General features: G+C 36.3%; 1 protein-coding gene across 1 annotated transcript in view; it reads left to right on the top strand.

Moving 5' to 3' along the window:
* The first annotated feature begins 392 nt into the window (after positions 1 to 392).
* LOC134541621 (somatostatin receptor type 5-like) overlaps positions 393 to 17,882 on the top strand; it is an 84,756-nt gene continuing 67,266 nt past the window's right edge. The window contains exon 1 of the mRNA XM_063385180.1: positions 393 to 425. The gene's annotated coding sequence lies outside the window, so the exon portion shown is untranslated. The remainder of the gene's footprint in view (positions 426 to 17,882) is intronic.

Raw genomic sequence — 17,882 nt, 5'->3', positions numbered from 1 at the left:
TTATAATGAATTAATAATAAATAACAATCAAATATTAAAATATCATAAACAATTTCAAACAAATTCAGTTCAGGATAGATTTTAAATGATGTGCTGTAAGAGGTGTAATGTCTATTGTTGATGAAATTGGAAATTAGAGTTTATATTGTTCGTGGCTGTAGATTATTGACACTTATTAAACAATATTATATAACTATGCCATTACAATAATAAAATATTACAATACAACAATTAATTAAACAATAATAATAAACAAAAATCTGAACGACAACTGTTGTTATCGTACAGTATTTGACAGGTGTGCGGATGATTGTGGATCGCTCGGATTGTTGGCGGACGGACGCCGAAGGAACTGCCAGGAGTGACGCCGCTGTCCGGGTGTTTGCGGCGGAGCGACGCCTGCGCCTGCGCGGTGGGGGAAGGGGGTGAGGCGTCCGGACGCCCGGCAGGTTCGCTCGCGCGCCAATCACGCGCGGCGTCCGGGCTCCAGTCGAAGGCCATTATCTGGCGGCGCCAGGCTGCCTCCCCCCTGCCCACTCCATGTACCTGCTGACTGCTCTACACAAACCCAGCCTCGCCCGTCGTGCTGGGACATCGCAATGTTCAGCCATTGTTAGAGACCGGAAAAATTCGCGAATCCATTTCGCGATAGGCTAAAATACAAATATAAATACCTCAGTGCTGCCTCTGCTATTGGCTCACAACTCACCTGGATGACTCTGAGCCAATGAGAAACACTCAACCAAAGCTGTGTCGAATCATAGACTGCTACGTTGGGACGTCTCACAAGACAGCAGCCAAAGAGTGGGTGAGATTTGACCGAGTGTACGTAGAACTATAAAGTTCATCCTAAAGATCATTGAACCCGCGAATTTTTCCGATCCCTATTTATAGTTCTACGTACACTCAGTCAAATGCCACCCTCTCATTGGCTGCTGTCTTGTGAAGGTGTCCCAACGTAGCGGCCTGTGATTCGATACAGCTACGATTGAGTGTTTCTCATTGGCCCAGAGTCATCCAGGTGAGTTGTGAGCCAATAGCAGAGGCAGCACTAAGGTATAACTTATTTGAATTTCAGGCTGTCGTGAAATGAATCCGCGAATTTTTCCGGTCTCTAGCCATTGTTGTGGACCTGGGACAGGGGTAGTAGACTTTCGAGTGGGATGGGCCGAATGCTGGGTAAACAGCTTCTCCTATGTATAAGAGCCGCCACGTGTAGTTTCTCTGTATCTAAACGGAATTTTAAGATGATAAAAATAGAGTTAAATTAAAAATATTTTATTCACAAATTTAACATTAAGTCTTAAAAATAAAGGCTGCTGAAGGGGAAAAAAACACGTGAATGTAAAAAAAATTCTAGTCATTAGTAGAGCTCAGCTGATAAAACAATTGAAAACCTAAATTATTTCAATTAATTAGTTATTACAATAAAAAAGTCCCTGGGTGAGTGAGATGGCGGCGGTGCGATGGTAGGCGCGAGTGTAGGTTGAGACATGCCTTGTGATTGGGCCGCTTCATTTTGTTTGTGTTTTTGTTTGTGCTGCGTCAGCGCAGTGGGTTGCAGAGCCGTGACACCCTAGCCGTCGTCTGCCGACCCCTGACCTAGGACAACTCCTACGTATGTTGCACTACATAAGCATTGCGTTTTACGTTTTTTTTTTAGCTAATTTCGTATCAACGGTTTTTTTTCGAGTCAGTGACCACGGAATAATTAGCCTGGAAAAAGTTTTAATTGTTAATATTTGACGGATTTGTTACATACAAAACCTGTCTCATGTAACTCTTCTCAAATTTTATTAGTTATCATAAGTTGCACCAATGGTACACGCATCTTTCCATGACTGTTGTTCTGTCTACAGTGATTTTAAACAACTTTGTGTGGCTGACAGTGTTCGTAAAAAAAAACTTTTTGTGTTCTTTCGCGAGCGATGATTGGGAAATGGTTACCTCTGACTCTACTTTTAAAGACCAGTCAAATGCAACATCACGTTACATGAAATGGCTTATATATCCGGCTAATATTAAAAACTAAAACTTTTGCCAGACTAATTGTTTATTTCCTGATTATTCACAGCTGGGTAACGCATATAAGATATCATCTTTAACCTCAATTTTGAAGAACGTCTTTAAAAACAATTTGAATTAATTAACAAATCATTTAACTGTGCATTTTACCTGTCAATCTCTTGGCAGCCGCTGAATCTCATTCTAATACAGAACAAATTGATATACTAATTGCGTTTCCCACATTTATAAATAAATCACTTACTAGTATTTTTTTTGTTTTGCCACGTCGTGTAAATAAAATTTTTACAAAACAAAATACATATAAAATTTGTTTGCATGAGTAAGTCCTTTCCATGTTTTTTTTTATGTTTTAAATTAAACACAGTTAAATTTGTAGAATTTTCGATTGGATTGATTTCTCCAAATATATATTTTACATAATTTGCCTGGGTGCGATTTTTAACATTTTTGTAAACTACTGAAAAGGAGACTGAAATATATTAAAATACTGAGATCTATGTGAGATTTTTTTTTTAATTTCTTTCAAAATAATATTTATTTTATGGAGCTGCCAAGATCCTTTTATTTGTGAGAGTTTTGAGAGGCACTAAGTTAAGAGATGAATTTTTTTTTCAAAGGATTTATATTTACAAAATATTTAGTGTAATATTACGTGATAAATTTTGATATGATTTGTACGTATGAGTTAAATACATTGTTAGTATTTCCGTATAAAGTTATTTTCAATGTGAACTTACCGCTCCACACAAGACTCCAGCGTCTACGTATTTGCGTCCGCGTCCATCAGAGAGTGCCGCATAGAAAGCAGTTGTCAGGAGATAGCTTGCTGTGACATAGTTAGTCACTTCTTTACCTCATTTTCGCCATACTTCAACGTTCTGAATATTGCATGAATACCATTTAGTATAAATTTAAATGTGTCTTATACATCCAGTCAGTTCACTGTAATTTATTTTTGTAAATTGGAAAAAATTATTTTTGTAAATTTACAGGCATTTGTAAATTTGTACAGTTACATGAAAACAAGCATTTCATTTAAAAAAAATAGTGTTTACAGTAATAAATTAATAAGGAATGAGAGTAGAAACAAAATTAAGTCCTATTATTGAATATTCTATAATCTCTTCCGTGGTTCAAGAAAATTATGCTTGAATGAAACAAGATAAAAAACATTTCCGATTGCAATTAATGAAATATAAAGTGTTCAATGAAATCCTCAACTAAATAAAAGCTACTTTAAGTGTTTGTTTCAGTCATCACACTAAAATATCAGATGTCTCTATAATGTTTCGGTGGTACATTACACTATTTATTCTTCATGCCTCTAACCCCACTGTTTCTCTAGACATTTTAAAACTGTTGTTAAGTATAATTTTATTTCTTTTTTCCAATAAAATTAAAACTATATCTGTATTCTGGTCATAAATTTATGTAAGCTGTAAAAACAATTCAGAAATTCAAACCCTCAAAATATAATTTTGCTTCATTTTGTAAAAAAAATTTTAAATATCATAATTTAGATAGGATGTAAAATATTTATAAAAAAACCTGCTGCAAGAACTGTTTGACATCTGTGTGCCAGTCTGTGCATTGTGTTGTCACGTCTATTGTCACTTTATGCATATCTTAAATTGTATGTTATTTTTAACTTTTTTGTGCAATTTTTGTATTTTTGCTTGTTAATGTATGTTTTCGTGGTTTTTTTTTTTCGTGTTATTCTGTAAATGGCCTTCAGCTGTAGGATGACACACAAAACCAAACCAAGTAAATAAATAAATAAAATATAAGTGCACGTGAGTATAAATAAGATTCAGGCGAATCCTGACACGACCTAGGCTAGCCTTGTCAGGATCACTTGTCACATGTCGCGAGGAAGCTGTGCTTCTCGAATCTGAACCTACCAATAGGTAGGGGCAGGCATTTTTCGCGAAAAGATTTAAACACTTATTAGACTGCAACAAGGTATACTCGCACATGTGGTTTCTTCCTTGTGATTGGCGGCCTTCTACGAGAGAAATCGTTGCCTTATTTGACCCAGCCACTCAGGACGCGTTTGCTTCCGCACTGAATCACTGTGATTGGTGTTGTTAGATACAATCGATATGTACCTGGGAGAAACTCACCCAATCACGAAATACAGACGATGCCATACTGTTTTAACTTTGATCTAGTCTCGAAATCTTTTCGCGAAATCTGCAGGCTACCAATAGGCAATGGCTCAATTCCCTCGTATGATATCGTGCATTGTAACAATATTCTCATTACAAGAAAATAAGTATGAGATTAAAATGGGTAGCTATTTTATAATGTAAAGTTTAATTTTTTTCCCTAAAGCCAAGTCATTAACTTACCTTTAACGTGACCGCCCAAATAATGAAAAGATCCACCCCAAAAAGGAAGCCAGTTTTGCTCTTCTGAAAGGATGCAGAATTATGAGTTTACGTTTCTCCATATGTTTTGAGAAAATGGTGATTGTGCAGAGAATGGTTTTAAAAGTAACTCGTAAAATTTAAGGGTACATCCTCTCTTTCCTTTAGTATATATTTATTGAATAATTACCCCATCCAAGCTATTATTTATTCTTATAATAAATTTATTTTATTTTTAAACCCTACTTTACAATTATTGGTAAAAGTTAAGGCAGTAAAATTCATAACCGTAGAAAGCCGGACGGTTTACAACAATGATGTTTGATTATCATCAAACAAAATTAGTAGTCCTTATAAACCCTGATAGTTACTTGTTTATTGCGAGGACTAATCGATTTTTTTTACACAATTTACAAATCTTTTTTGCCGTAAAAAGCAAGTTCTACAAGTTTTCTCAATTCTACGTCCACAGTACAAAAATACGCCTTGTCAGATGTTTGTATATTAGTAATTTATCTTCAAGAGTTATAGTAAATAGTAAAAAAGCGTTTCTAAGATATTTACGCCTGTTTGTTTTTTGCAAAGTTAATAGTTATAATTATTTTTGCACTTTGTTCACGCGCCGGGTAACTTGGCAACAGCGTGGCCGTAGGGAGCATGGCAACATTGCCGCGGGGCTGTCGACCAAGGCACATATTAACCCCGACGGTAAACGAGTTTGACCCTTCACAGGAAAAGAAACGGGAAAAAAAGGGGGAGGAGGTGGGTAGGGAAACGACGTGGTGTGAGGGGTCCGAAGCCCGTAATGGACGTGTTATTTCAGGCGGGGGCGCAAATAATAATAAAAAAAAGATAGCGGAGGGCAGACGTAATTGCGGCCTGGCTGTCCGCACAACGGCCCCTCCTTGGCCCCTCATTTCGCGCGGCGCGATGACGGGGCGAGGTCAATATTTGAGCCCCGGGTCGATGGACTCCTATAAACTGCGCCTCGCGCCGTAACCCGGGCCTCATTTCGCAGCACCGGAGAACAGATAACCACGTCCTCCGTGGTGGCATCACCTTCGCCCCTGGAACGAGGCCGCGTGTTTTCATCAACGAAAAATCTAATCCGACGAGGAAAAAAAACAACTTTTAACTATAGTCCCGACGATAAAACTTGCCACCTTGGACTACGTTACACAGAATAATAATTTGAAAAAAAAAAGTCTTGAGCATGTTTTACCTTACCTTTAGAAATTCTCAAAATTGTGAGAATTTTGGTCAGGTAAGAAAAATAAATTAAAATTTGTTTGCTCGTGCAGGATTAAACAGCTAATGACTTGTATTTTGATGAAAATGTTAGTATAGACGGTTTCTTGTAATTTTGCTTCCAGTTACCTCAAAACGCCACGCTAATATTTGAACGAGTGTCAATCAAACCGAGAGGATCTGCTCCTTACTGATGTCACTTTCACGTCAGTAAAATTTAAAATAGGCTTTTTATTTTTCAAAATAATGATTTTTATACTGCCAAAACACCAGAATGGTTAAATTGTCATTTTGAGTACAGCCCAGTACAAGATTTTACACAATTGTTATAAAAAAACTAATAAACTTGCCATGATAATGCGTATAAATTAATAAAATTTAAAAAATTCTTAAAAACTATTTTTTTTATTCTTGTATTCCTCTGTTGGTCTCTAAGTTGTCCAAGTTTTGCTTGACTTGTTGCAACAGTCAGTGTATTCGTCTGTACTGTGATAAGAACTGTTCTGTTGAATTCCTCACGCGAGATTCTCTATGCTGTATGTACAATTAACATTTGACATCGGATGATTTGGGCTTGTTTTATTTTTCTTTGTTAGTTCTTAAGTTCTCTCTATGACATACTCAGGAAAAAAAATGTTTTGTTTTTTATACAAAAGATACCCTTTGAAACCAGTTGCCAAGAAATATTTTGTAATACTACAAGAAATATATTTAGTTTGGCACAACACATGGCTACGGTTTTTTGTATATATTTTATATTATTTTTGAGATAAAACTGAGTATTTCTTACGAAAATTAGCGCTTAATTTTATTTTTCAATTGATTTTTCATTGAAGCATAATTTTTTTAAACCATGGAATGTATATTCAAAATTCAACAATTAGCCTCTATTTTTTATCATTCTTATTAAAGTGCGCAGTTAATACTGGAAAGCTATTCAGGGAACTGTTTACAAATAACTTTTAACTATTGGAGGTAATGTGACTACACAAGGCATAAAATGCGCGGGCAAGAATCCGAACCCAGTGTTACTGCTTACAGTATTTTGTAGTGATAAAGTTTTTTTTCCCTTGTAAATTTAACAAATTTACTAATATTTGTAGTTTTAAATGAATATGTATGTTTCATGTACAAAAAACATTTACATTGTAGCTAATGTAGCCTCGGATACGTTGCGGTCCCTACACTGAGAGAAGGGTTTGTTTGCCTCAACAAAATATTTGTTTCTATATGGCGAAATAAATATATTTTGTTAATTCAAAAGAATATTTTGTAGTGGGAAATATTATGTTGATCCAACAAAATGATTTTGTCAAGTCAGATGTACCTATATTTGGTTAGGTGTAACAAATCATTTTTTGTTACTTAACGAGTTTGGTTAAACTAACAAAATATTTTGCTCCTCCAAGTAAATATTTGTTTCGCCATATATAAACAAACTAGCCGAACCCGCCCGCTTCGCTGGACGTGAAATAAGGTAACTACATTGAAGGCAAATAATTAAGTAATGACTGTTATACGCAAGACACCCATTAAAATTCGTATATTAGTTGTGTAGAACACCGCGTACAAACAGACAGACAGAAAAAGAACTAGGTACTGTTTTATTATAGTAAGATAGATAGATTTTTCTTACATGTTCGCATCCATGCAGTATATGAAAAATCAGCATGCAAAGCCCTATACCTATAACTAAACGTAGCTGCTGCCCACAACTTTTTCCGCATAGAATTTTGTATTATCTTGCACCATTTAGAAATTTAAACATTATAACATAACAGTTGATACAGTTGTAGTGTAGTTTTCTTATGTTCACATATTTCAGTCTTTGCAATAAAAATATGTTACAACCTAATTTTTGGGTAAATATGTTTCTACTTTCAAATGTAATGTCAGGAAGACACTTCATAAAATTTATTTGTAAACTACATTTACTGTTTTCCCGTCTTGAGCTAGAATGTAAAGATTGTCTGCATTACTGACCCGCTAGCAAGCCACATACATCTGGCCGTGGGAAAAACAATCAGACCTTCAAGTCAACACCAGCTGCCTTAAGTCTCTGACCCTGAGACGTATTTACTGTCATCGCTAAACAAACTGCTATTGGAAACTGTGTGCGCTTTAACACGAACGGGAAGTTATTCGGGATAATCGGTATGCGTGGTATGAAAACAGTTTCACCTGAGCCACATCCAGTAAGAATCTCAGCTTCGATTATATTTCGTTGTAGAGCAGTTACTTTAAGTCGGGTTTCATTGCGCAATTTTGGGGGAGTAAGGTTCCTATGAAGCATTATTGGAACACCGACTTTGAGAACAATTTTGTGAACAGGAAGACCACTTGCAGCGAGAGAACTCAAAAACTCAACTGGATAATTAGGGGCGTCGTCCTGATTAAGAACGCTGTTAAACGATGTGTAAGCCACTTCAGCCCCATTAAATTCGTTTAAAAAATTTTCATTGATTGCAGCAGCTTGGTCATTTCTTGGAGTGAGTATGGCACGTTCACATAACCACGTATGTTCCTGATGTCGGTAAGTTTGACAGATCCCCGAATACCGAACGTATGAGTTCGTCTTCCGAAGATACGACTCTGCCAAGTATTTCTGGAAGCGTCTCCTGACCGTGTTGCTCAGGGAGGGCACCTTCTCCAACTTTTAATAGAACGGAAAATTCTTGCACATGAGAATAACCACCCAGCTGTGCTCTCATGTTAATTGTTAATTGCAGTTTTTTTATTTGAGGCCAGAGGTAAGAATTCTTCAGTGAAGCTTTGATTTCATCGGCTCTAGTCCCTCGACTTACAACTGGTAGAGTTTGCCAAAAATCTCCTGAAAAGAGTAGTGTGACATTCCCCATTGGCCTTTCATCGCGCCTAATGTCCCGTAGTGTCCTGTCCACAGCTTCAACTGCTTTTTTATTCGCCATCGTGCATTCATCCCAAACTATTAGAGAGCAATCTTGTAACACTTTTGCCATATCACAATTTCTTGTTATCGAACATGTTGGTGATTCATTAGTGTCTTTATGAGAGCAGATTTAGATGAAATAAATCATTCAACGATAAAATATGTTTATTTAATTTAATTAAGCGGACGGGTTCGCTCCAAGGAGAAAATTGACGCGGCGAGACCTCGTGGACATAGAGAAATGACACACACTCACTATTTATGTGTCTATGAAACATGATTTTTTTTCTGCAATTTAAATTGTAATAATACAAAAAGGGTATTGAAAATTGAAACAAATATGGCGACACAACAAACTGTCAGGATCTTTATTTTTTTCTTACTCTCTACTTAGTTCCTTACAATAGCAAAACTTCATGTCACATGAAATTAACTGAGCAGAGAACAATGAGTAGTTGATTTGATGGTTTCCAATTGAAATGTTAGGAAACGAATAACTTATTTTTTTTTCTTTTTTTTTTTTTCACAATTTCACAGTGAACACAATACCGGTTTGTCACATGAAATTAACTGAGCAGAGAACAATGAGTAGCTGTCAAACAATGTATCACGCACCGGCGCCATCTACTTAAAATGTTGGTTTGTCCTGAATTTTTCCTGAATTTTCTTTGCTGTAAACCTCACGGAGCCTGAGACCTTTCCAACGACTGCAAAACCGTGGAAATCGGTTCGTGCGTTCTGGAGTTATAGCGTCAGGAAGGAAAACCCGACTTATTTTTATATAGTAGATATTTGTTTGATTCAAACAAACCTTTTTCTCTGTGTATGACTCGCTCTGCGGATATTATTTCTGATGCACTGCGCGTCTGCCGGACGGGAGAGGGTAGGGTCATCTGGGATGGACTGAACAAGCGAGTGAAGTGCAGGCAAGTGACTCGCAAATCACTGTGATGACGGCGTGTGTGTGCAAAGCGAAGCTTGTTCGCGTGTTGATGTGCCTGTAGGCGATGAAAGCTACAGTCATGTCTCATGTAACTTGTCTCAAAATTTGCAGTCCTAAAAAGTAGTAGGTACCAACGGTTTATGTATCCTTCTGGAATTTTTTGACGAGAAACTTCTTTGCTGAGGGGGGCTATAATATCCGAGCGTTACGAAAATTCCGATCGCATGAGGGGAATAGTCAGGCACGTGGTGGGGGAACCAGTAGAGGAGAGTGCGTCAGCGGCGACGCCACTCCAACGCAAGCTCTAGCGGTCGAATGGTGGGAAGACAGCAAAAAAGGGGGGGAGAGAGGTACGTAGCGTAGCATGCTGTATGCTTGTTGTATCGGCCGGAAGAGGATACGACAGGGGAGAGGTAGAAATGACGCAGCAGTGATGCTACGGAATTCTCTTAACACTGCTTATGTTTGTCTACTCCTCAGTTTTCATAACGGTTAACGATTGGTACAATCATATTTTTTATATTTTATTTAAAGTATCTACAATTTATTTATTTTTGTTGAAAAGATTTATTGATTTTTGCATTTAATTTTATTTTTTATGTTAATAGTGTGATTGAAAATGTAAAAAAAAAAAAAAACAATATTTATAGATTTGAGAGGTTAGTTTAATAAGAGTAAAATTTATTTTTGGTATGTGAACACTGTGATTTGAAATGTCAAAAGGCTGGAGAGATTAACTTTATTAGTGTAATTTAGGTTCAATTGGAGTGTTTTTTTCTTTGAAATCAAATCCATATCCTTACTATTATCAATTATTCTTTTGTTCAATAAAAAATGCTAATAATAATATCTCTAACCATATCTAAAGAGCAAGAAGTTTCACTTCTGCCGCACAAGCACTCCACGCACAAACATATTTTTTCTGTCAATTATGTTTGTAAACAACTTCATATGAGTGTCAATGTACATAAAAACACCATGTATTGCTTTGCAAGTAACATTTTGGAAACTGTTACCACTGGTACTACTTTTGAGAACTGTCAAATTTGAGACGTTAAATTACTAAGATTTTTTTGTGATATTTGCGTCGTAATGGTTGGACACAGAATTATGTAAGTGTATTTGGTTCAAATTGTTGGTTATATTTTTTTATAACGTACGGTGTTAAGTTTGTGCGAACCGATAAAAGCCAAGACCCAGTGGACACATGCATAGATTATTAGTAGGGACATGTATATTTTCGCGAAACGTTTTCAAGAGTAGTTGGGTGTTAAAACAGTACAGCATCGTCCGTGTCTCGTCATTGGTTGAGTTTTCACATGTCTCCTGTGGGCACACGAATCACATCAATCTGTGCGGAAGCAAACGCGTCCTGATTTTCCAGGTCAAATACGGCAATATTTTCTCTTGCAAAAGGTCACCAATAACAAAGAATAAACCACTGGTGCAAGCATGTCTTATTGCATTCTGATGGGTGTTAAGATATTTTCCTAATTACTAGCATATATACGTGCATGACCCAATTGAAGTGTTTTTTATGGTGTGGGAATATGTGTACTTGGATATTAAGTTCCCAAAATAGGGTAAACGTTCGTGTGGAAAGAGAGCACCAAATTTACTTGAGCTAAAGATATTTTAAGCTTTAAGCAATTATCGTGGACTGCTGTACTAAATCAAACTATTATGTCAACTTACGCAATCATAGCTTGAGGCAAAGGAAAGTATTACTCAATTTGAATAACCTGCAATGTTTAGTTTCGATTTTTCTTACTAGGCTGTGAAGGCAGGCAACCAGTATTACTCAATAATGACGTTGTGAAGTCGACAGTCATTGCTTGATTACTACTTAAGTTGGGAAAAATCTTGGAATTTGATGATACCAGAGCTATTAGCGAATTAAATTCTTGATATGCTCCTCATTGGTCCTCGAAACCTATCATTGCTCATGCCTTGCTGTAGCCTACTATCACACTGATTAGAAATAGCTTCCATCATTCTGGGTGACGCGTGAAATAACAATTAACAGTTATTTGCGAATATACTTACATCCATGCAAACCATAGTGAACATATGTGTTATGTATTTTAAAAAAATGTTTTTGATGGAAGTAATTCCTAGAGCATTAACGATGTAAAGCTTTAAAAAGCACTTTACTTTATTGAAGCGTATTTACAAGTTATTAAGCTAATCGGCGAGACTTTGCAGATGTGAAATCCTTCTTTTAATGGTTTTACTCGGAGAAGTGTGAGCTGTGTGGCTGTAAATGGGGAAATGCTTTTTCACTTATTGGATGCTGCTCTGATCCGTTTCACATTTAAAATTTACAGAATCATTTCATCAGCTAAGAGAATACGTCTTTGTAATTTTTATGTAAGACATGTTAATGATTTAATAATAATATTTCATGGGGAATTTACTTTCCGAGGACTAAGTCTATATTTACTTGGAGTGAAACTGAGACTGGATTCGTATTTCGGAGGACTCGGGGTAGGGCCCGGAAAAATTCGCGGGTTCAATGACCTTTAGGATGAACTTTATAGTTGTACGTACACTTGGTCAAATCTCACCCTCTCATTGGCTGCTGTCTTGTGAAGGTGTCCCAACGTAGCGGCCTGTGATTCGATACAGCTTCGGTTGAGTGTTTCTCACTGGCCCAGAGTCGTCCAGGTGAGTTGTGAGCCAATAGCAGAGGCAGCACTGAAGTATAACTATTTGAATTTCAGGCTGTCATGAAATGAATCTGCGAATTTTTCCGGTCTCTAACTCGGGGTTATAAATCTCGGTCCATATGTCATGGTTTCAGTTTCCCATCATGTCCCAACATCACCTTCCCGACAGCCTTGAATTGTGTCGTAGTTGTCATTCCGTTACCGATGACTTTGTTATCTGCGGTTCTCCGTGGCCTTGACCGTTAACGGGGTCAAGGGTCACTTGTCGAGGGTTGCGGGCTTTAACGTGAAAACGTCCTTTCGCTAGTTACAGTGATGTTCCCGAGCGGTCACCCACCACGCTCGATGATGCTTAACTTCGGTGATCGGACAATTAATTCTGTTCAATAGGGTTTTATTTTTATTTTGCACATATATCACTTTACAGCTCTGGTGTTTACATCAAGACACTCCAGCACTCATTGCTCTTTTGCCTAATAGATGTTGACAAATATTTACATTTCTAATTTGGTAATCGTAAAAAAACATGAGTTCAATTAAAGGAAAATTAAAAAAAACCTTTAGTACTGATTTTGGGGCCTCCTTGGCTCAATGTCTTTGCTTTGAGGATATGTCTAAATTATATTTACTCTTGATATTATTTACATAAACCCAGATCTATTTTCTTTCACTGGTTGTTAAAATATAATTATAATTATTACACTGGCTCTAATATTAAACTATATACATTCGTGGCACTGCGGGGGGTGAGAACCGCTGTATTCATCGTGATATAGTCGGTCGAACTTCCGTGTGCTATCAGATTTCAATCGCTAATAACTACGAGTATAATAATGCGTCAATAATGGTTGAGCCCACAACAATGTTTGTGGCGCAGTATTTGTTTTGCTGTGACATTGTATCAGTGTAGGCGCATGCGCGTGATTGCTATGAATTAGCTTTGAGTATAATTATAAATTGGCGTAGCGTGGAAAAGCGATATGCTAGGACATTGGTTCGGGTGTCATTTATAAGGATTTGTGGAGACTTACCAGGACACAAAGTAAGATAATAGAAATATTCGCCGGAATATAAATGAAAAAAACTTCATTAATTTAAAAATTACAAAATAATTTAAGGTGTCTCATATACTCGTAAATATGCTCGAAATTATAGAAAACGCAATTCGGAAGAGTGATCGCGTCGAAAGGAATCTAAAAGAGCCTAAAAATTCCAGTACCGAGCGAATCCGAGAACTACGGCAGCGTCGAAAAGGAAATGAAAGAAAGGTGCAAAGCGATTACATTACGTAGCTGGCCCATCGGCATACAGCGGCCAGCGACAGTCCAGACGACTACGGATCACATAACAATTGTATTAAAGAGATTGATAATATTAAAATACACATTAATACGAAACATTAGTTATGATTTTATTTTTCCCGACGTTTTTGCGAAAATTCTACGACGCGAACCAGAACTGCGCCTTTCTCTCTTTTTTTTAAATTAATTCTTAAAAGAAAACTTGCTTTTTTTTATAAATCTTTATTAAACGTTTCGAAGCTGGATTCCACCGCTATATCAAAGATAAAAATATAAATTATTTTGAACAAAGCTAAACAATAATCACATAACTGCCCGGTAAGAAAGTTATAGAAATGTTATTTTTTTCCAAGCATTGTTTTTTTTTTTTGTCATTTCTTCTTTCTTTCGGACTGAAATGCTTTATACTCCCATAAGCCTTTTATATACGTGGGTAGAATTTCTGTCCGGCTTCCGTCTCTTCTCTAATTGCTTTCGCTGGTGCTTTATTTTATTGTTTGTAGTTCTGGCGCGGGTTTCGAGAGGGCGGGGCAGAAACGAACCTCCCCCCCCCCCCGGCGTCATGGCAACGCTCGCGCGTCTCGACTGACCAATAGGAGTGGGGGGGGGGAGGGTGATAGTCAGTCATTCTCCCGTCAGCTGGCATCGCGTGCAGCGGTCACAAGGCCGACCTCCAGTCCCGTGTTCGCTGCTCGCTCGAGCAACTGCGTGGTCGGAACGTTAAAAAAAAAAAATTGGTTGTCTGTAAAGTCGGTTTACGGACGATAGTTTAACATGACAACGTCATAACTATAGACCCGCAAAATTCGCGGATTCATTTCGTGATATGCTACAATTCAAATAATTATACTTTAGTGCTGCTTCTGTCATTGGTTCACTGTTAATCTGGAGGAATGAGGGCCAATTAGAGACCCTCACTCAAAGAAGTGTCGAATCACAGACGACTCACAAGTCAGCAGCCAATGAACAGGTGGCATTTGCCTGAGTGTGTAGAGTGTAGTACAGTCTATCCTGGAGGTCATTGAACCCGCGAATTATGCACGTCTCTAGTCATAACAAAACATTGATGAAATGATTGCATACTTTTATGAATAAAATTGAATCATTTTTACTGAATTATCACTATTGTGTATGGATACAAAGAAGGAGTGAAATGAAATCTACAATTTAATTGATAAATTTACTTTTATTTGCACTCATTAATTCAAATATGTTTATTACTTAAACGAAGAGATTATTTTAACTATAACTTTTATACATGTTTGCTATTTAACTTCTTCCAATCTGTGTTATTCTGTTAAGGATAGGACGATGATAGGAAAGGTAGGAAACGAATGGGAGTCTTTCAAGTTCAATGTGCCTCGAAAAAGTCAAATCAATGGTTGTTCCAATCGAGTGGAAGAGAGATAGATGCGGCGCAAGCGTACAATGAGTGTAACGGGACACAGCGTAACGGGACAATGAGCGTAACGGGACACTTTTTCGTACGTGCAGCCGGCGTTCATTGATTTATTAGACGTTGTCACGTCAAAAATGGACAATCTTGCGAGAATGCATACGTGTTGTGCTGTTACATGACTGTCCCACGCACAGAAAGTGTATTATTTTTATTATAAATAACATTTTTTAATTATTACTATTATTTTTTTATATTTATGTTAGGCTCTATTGTTATGTATTTGGACATATCTACGACTACCATACTCTATGGCGTATCCCAAGTGACTTTGAACCTCAATTAGCAAGACCCCTGTAGGGAGCAATTGACTGAAACGGCAAATTGAACTTTTTATACGTAATTTGCATAACAAAACTTTCATTGTTGAAAAATAAAGTTTTAAATTTAAGACATTTTAGCATATTAAGTTGTATTGTTAAGTGTCTGTATTTTGTTTTGATGTGATAATTAAGTCAACGATCTTTGTGTCTCGGCCAATGAGAGGCCATGTTACTTAAGATAAGCGTCATTACTGTAATTAAGAACAAAGTCTTGGAATAACGACGGCATTGGCTAGATAGCCTGGGTTTCAATCCCCTTAAAAATCAGAAATATCTACGAGCTAATTAGATCATCCTATTACTAGGATGTTTTCAATCGTCGTTTGAATATAAATTACATGTTATTTAAATAGGGCACGTCCTATATGACGTGTAATTAGGAGTGAATTACCGTGAGTAAAATACTGACTCATGATGCGATCCTGAATGAACTGTGTTTCTGCATACACGTATTTTAATATTGCCCACGGACATATAAACATTGAGTTTTGTGCTGAACACATTTAAGCCCTACTGAGATAAACGTTTTTGTTAAGCCAATTACCATTCTGATCTACACTTTAATTAGTTCTAACCCAGAGGTGAAATGAGCTCTCATGATGCTCTACCACATCTATACACTGAATTCAGCCGAGGTACACTAAATTAAATTAAATTACGAAGATAAAAAAGGTTATTTTTTTACACTAAATTCGATTCTGGATTGAGAGTAACAGGCACAATTAATTTGAACTTATGAACTTTTGTTGTTTTTTATCATGTGTGCAACATACTTCCTGTTATTTAAGAAAACATATTAGTATACCACTGGTCCAACCATTAATTATCTATATTTTATCTGATTAAAGATTATTTGTTTAATCCTATGTTACCCTGTTATTATTTTACAGTGTATATGTTTGTTTTCTTAATGACCTTAATTTGCGTGTTGTCAATCTCATGCCAATTCTAGATTTGGAGTGTGAAATTATTTCCTTTTTCTCTTATGTACCACACTACACTAAGCCTATCCTAGTAACTAAGTTAAGTTGTACATAAGAGTGGCGCCCAGATACAAATTCAAAATAACCAAAGAGTCTATACTCGACAGTGTATTAATATTCAAAGTAATAACTATCCAGAGAGAACTATTAGTATCACTATTAATATTATATATTTATTTATTATTAAATCTGACTACACCTGAGTTCAGATAATAGTTCATACACTACACTATTTACAGTGTTTACGATTTTATATTATTATGATCAATACCCCCGACCGTAATTATTTAAACTACATACATTTACGTTACCTCATCAGCGAATAACGAGATGCGTTTTTTCGTGGTTCGCTGTGGCGGTATATCTGGATGCACCGTGCTGGAGTCAAACTATCTCGATGGACCCGATTTTTTTTTCTAAACAATAACTTTTTAATAAATGGTGTATGTGACAGGATTCCCGATCGGAAATATTTTATATTTCCAACGCGTCGCACCTTATTTAACATTTCATTGTGGTTACAGCCACTTAGATGTGCGAAAACGTATCCTTTCTGACGGTGGTGAGTCTGAACGGGGATCCTAATACTTTAACAACGATTTAATGAATTATTATGTAACCAATCTTTAAGTTTTAGTAATGGTAAGAAAAAAATACCGATAGACGCCTTTTACCTTTCAAAACATTTTCAGGTCATTCAATTTTATACTGTTTTATTTCAAAAAATTTGGCTTCGTTAAAGCCAAGCAAACAAATTAATGGCTGCTACAAATAGTTTCCCTGTGAAGTCACTGCATTAACTATTGAATTCAATTTAGGTTATGACTTCAACTGCAATTTACTGTTAAAAAATTGTATTATCTTTAGACATCTTTAATCGCGTGATCTTAGCGGCAAATTTTCTATATCAACCGATAAATAAATTCTGGGGCATAAAAACTATCGTTAACAAATATATCGTCTTTGGTTAAATACATAATACCGCAAATAATGATCAGATTGTAATTTCAGTCTGATTTCTGCATCCATGACTTCGTTAAATGAGTGGCATGTTATGTTGTTTCAGCTGTTGATAGTAGTATCTGACATAAGTAAAACTCTAAAATGTCTTGATTAGATAGAATGTCCTCGCTACACATATCTTTAGACACTTATTGAAGGCGGCATTTTTTTGAATTGGAGTGATTGTTATGATAGTTGTCACCCGTTTGAAATAATCAAGTATTTTATCCCAAGGTTTAATGACTGGAGATTTTTATAAAATATCTGATGATAACAAGGCATTTAAACCTTGGGAAGATATGATTTATGCCTTGTCATGCCAAACATGTGCATCACAAAGCAGTTCAAAATTGAAATGATATCCAATAACGCAATACACTAGAAACCAATACCAGACATATATATGCTATCAACAATAGCGTGCGTGGGATAAATAACTTAGTGGCGTAGAGTGGCACCACGATAATTTTCTCCTAGTTAATTTTTAAATAATGTATTTTATTATCTGATGACACATATTTATCACTTGTATTAGGAATTTTGAAACACACTAGGTTTACTTTTACAATAAATTTGTATGTAACAATAAAACAATTCTAAATTAAAGAGTTTTTCTTAATTACCATAATGTTATTATAAGATTAAAGTAAAT

The sequence above is a fragment of the Bacillus rossius genome, assembly GCF_032445375.1.
Source record: "Bacillus rossius redtenbacheri isolate Brsri chromosome 4 unlocalized genomic scaffold, Brsri_v3 Brsri_v3_scf4_1, whole genome shotgun sequence".
NCBI classification, from domain to species: Eukaryota; Metazoa; Arthropoda; class Insecta; order Phasmatodea; family Bacillidae; genus Bacillus; species Bacillus rossius.
Note: the sequence above shows the minus strand (reverse complement) of the source record. Positions and strands in the feature narration are given on the sequence as shown.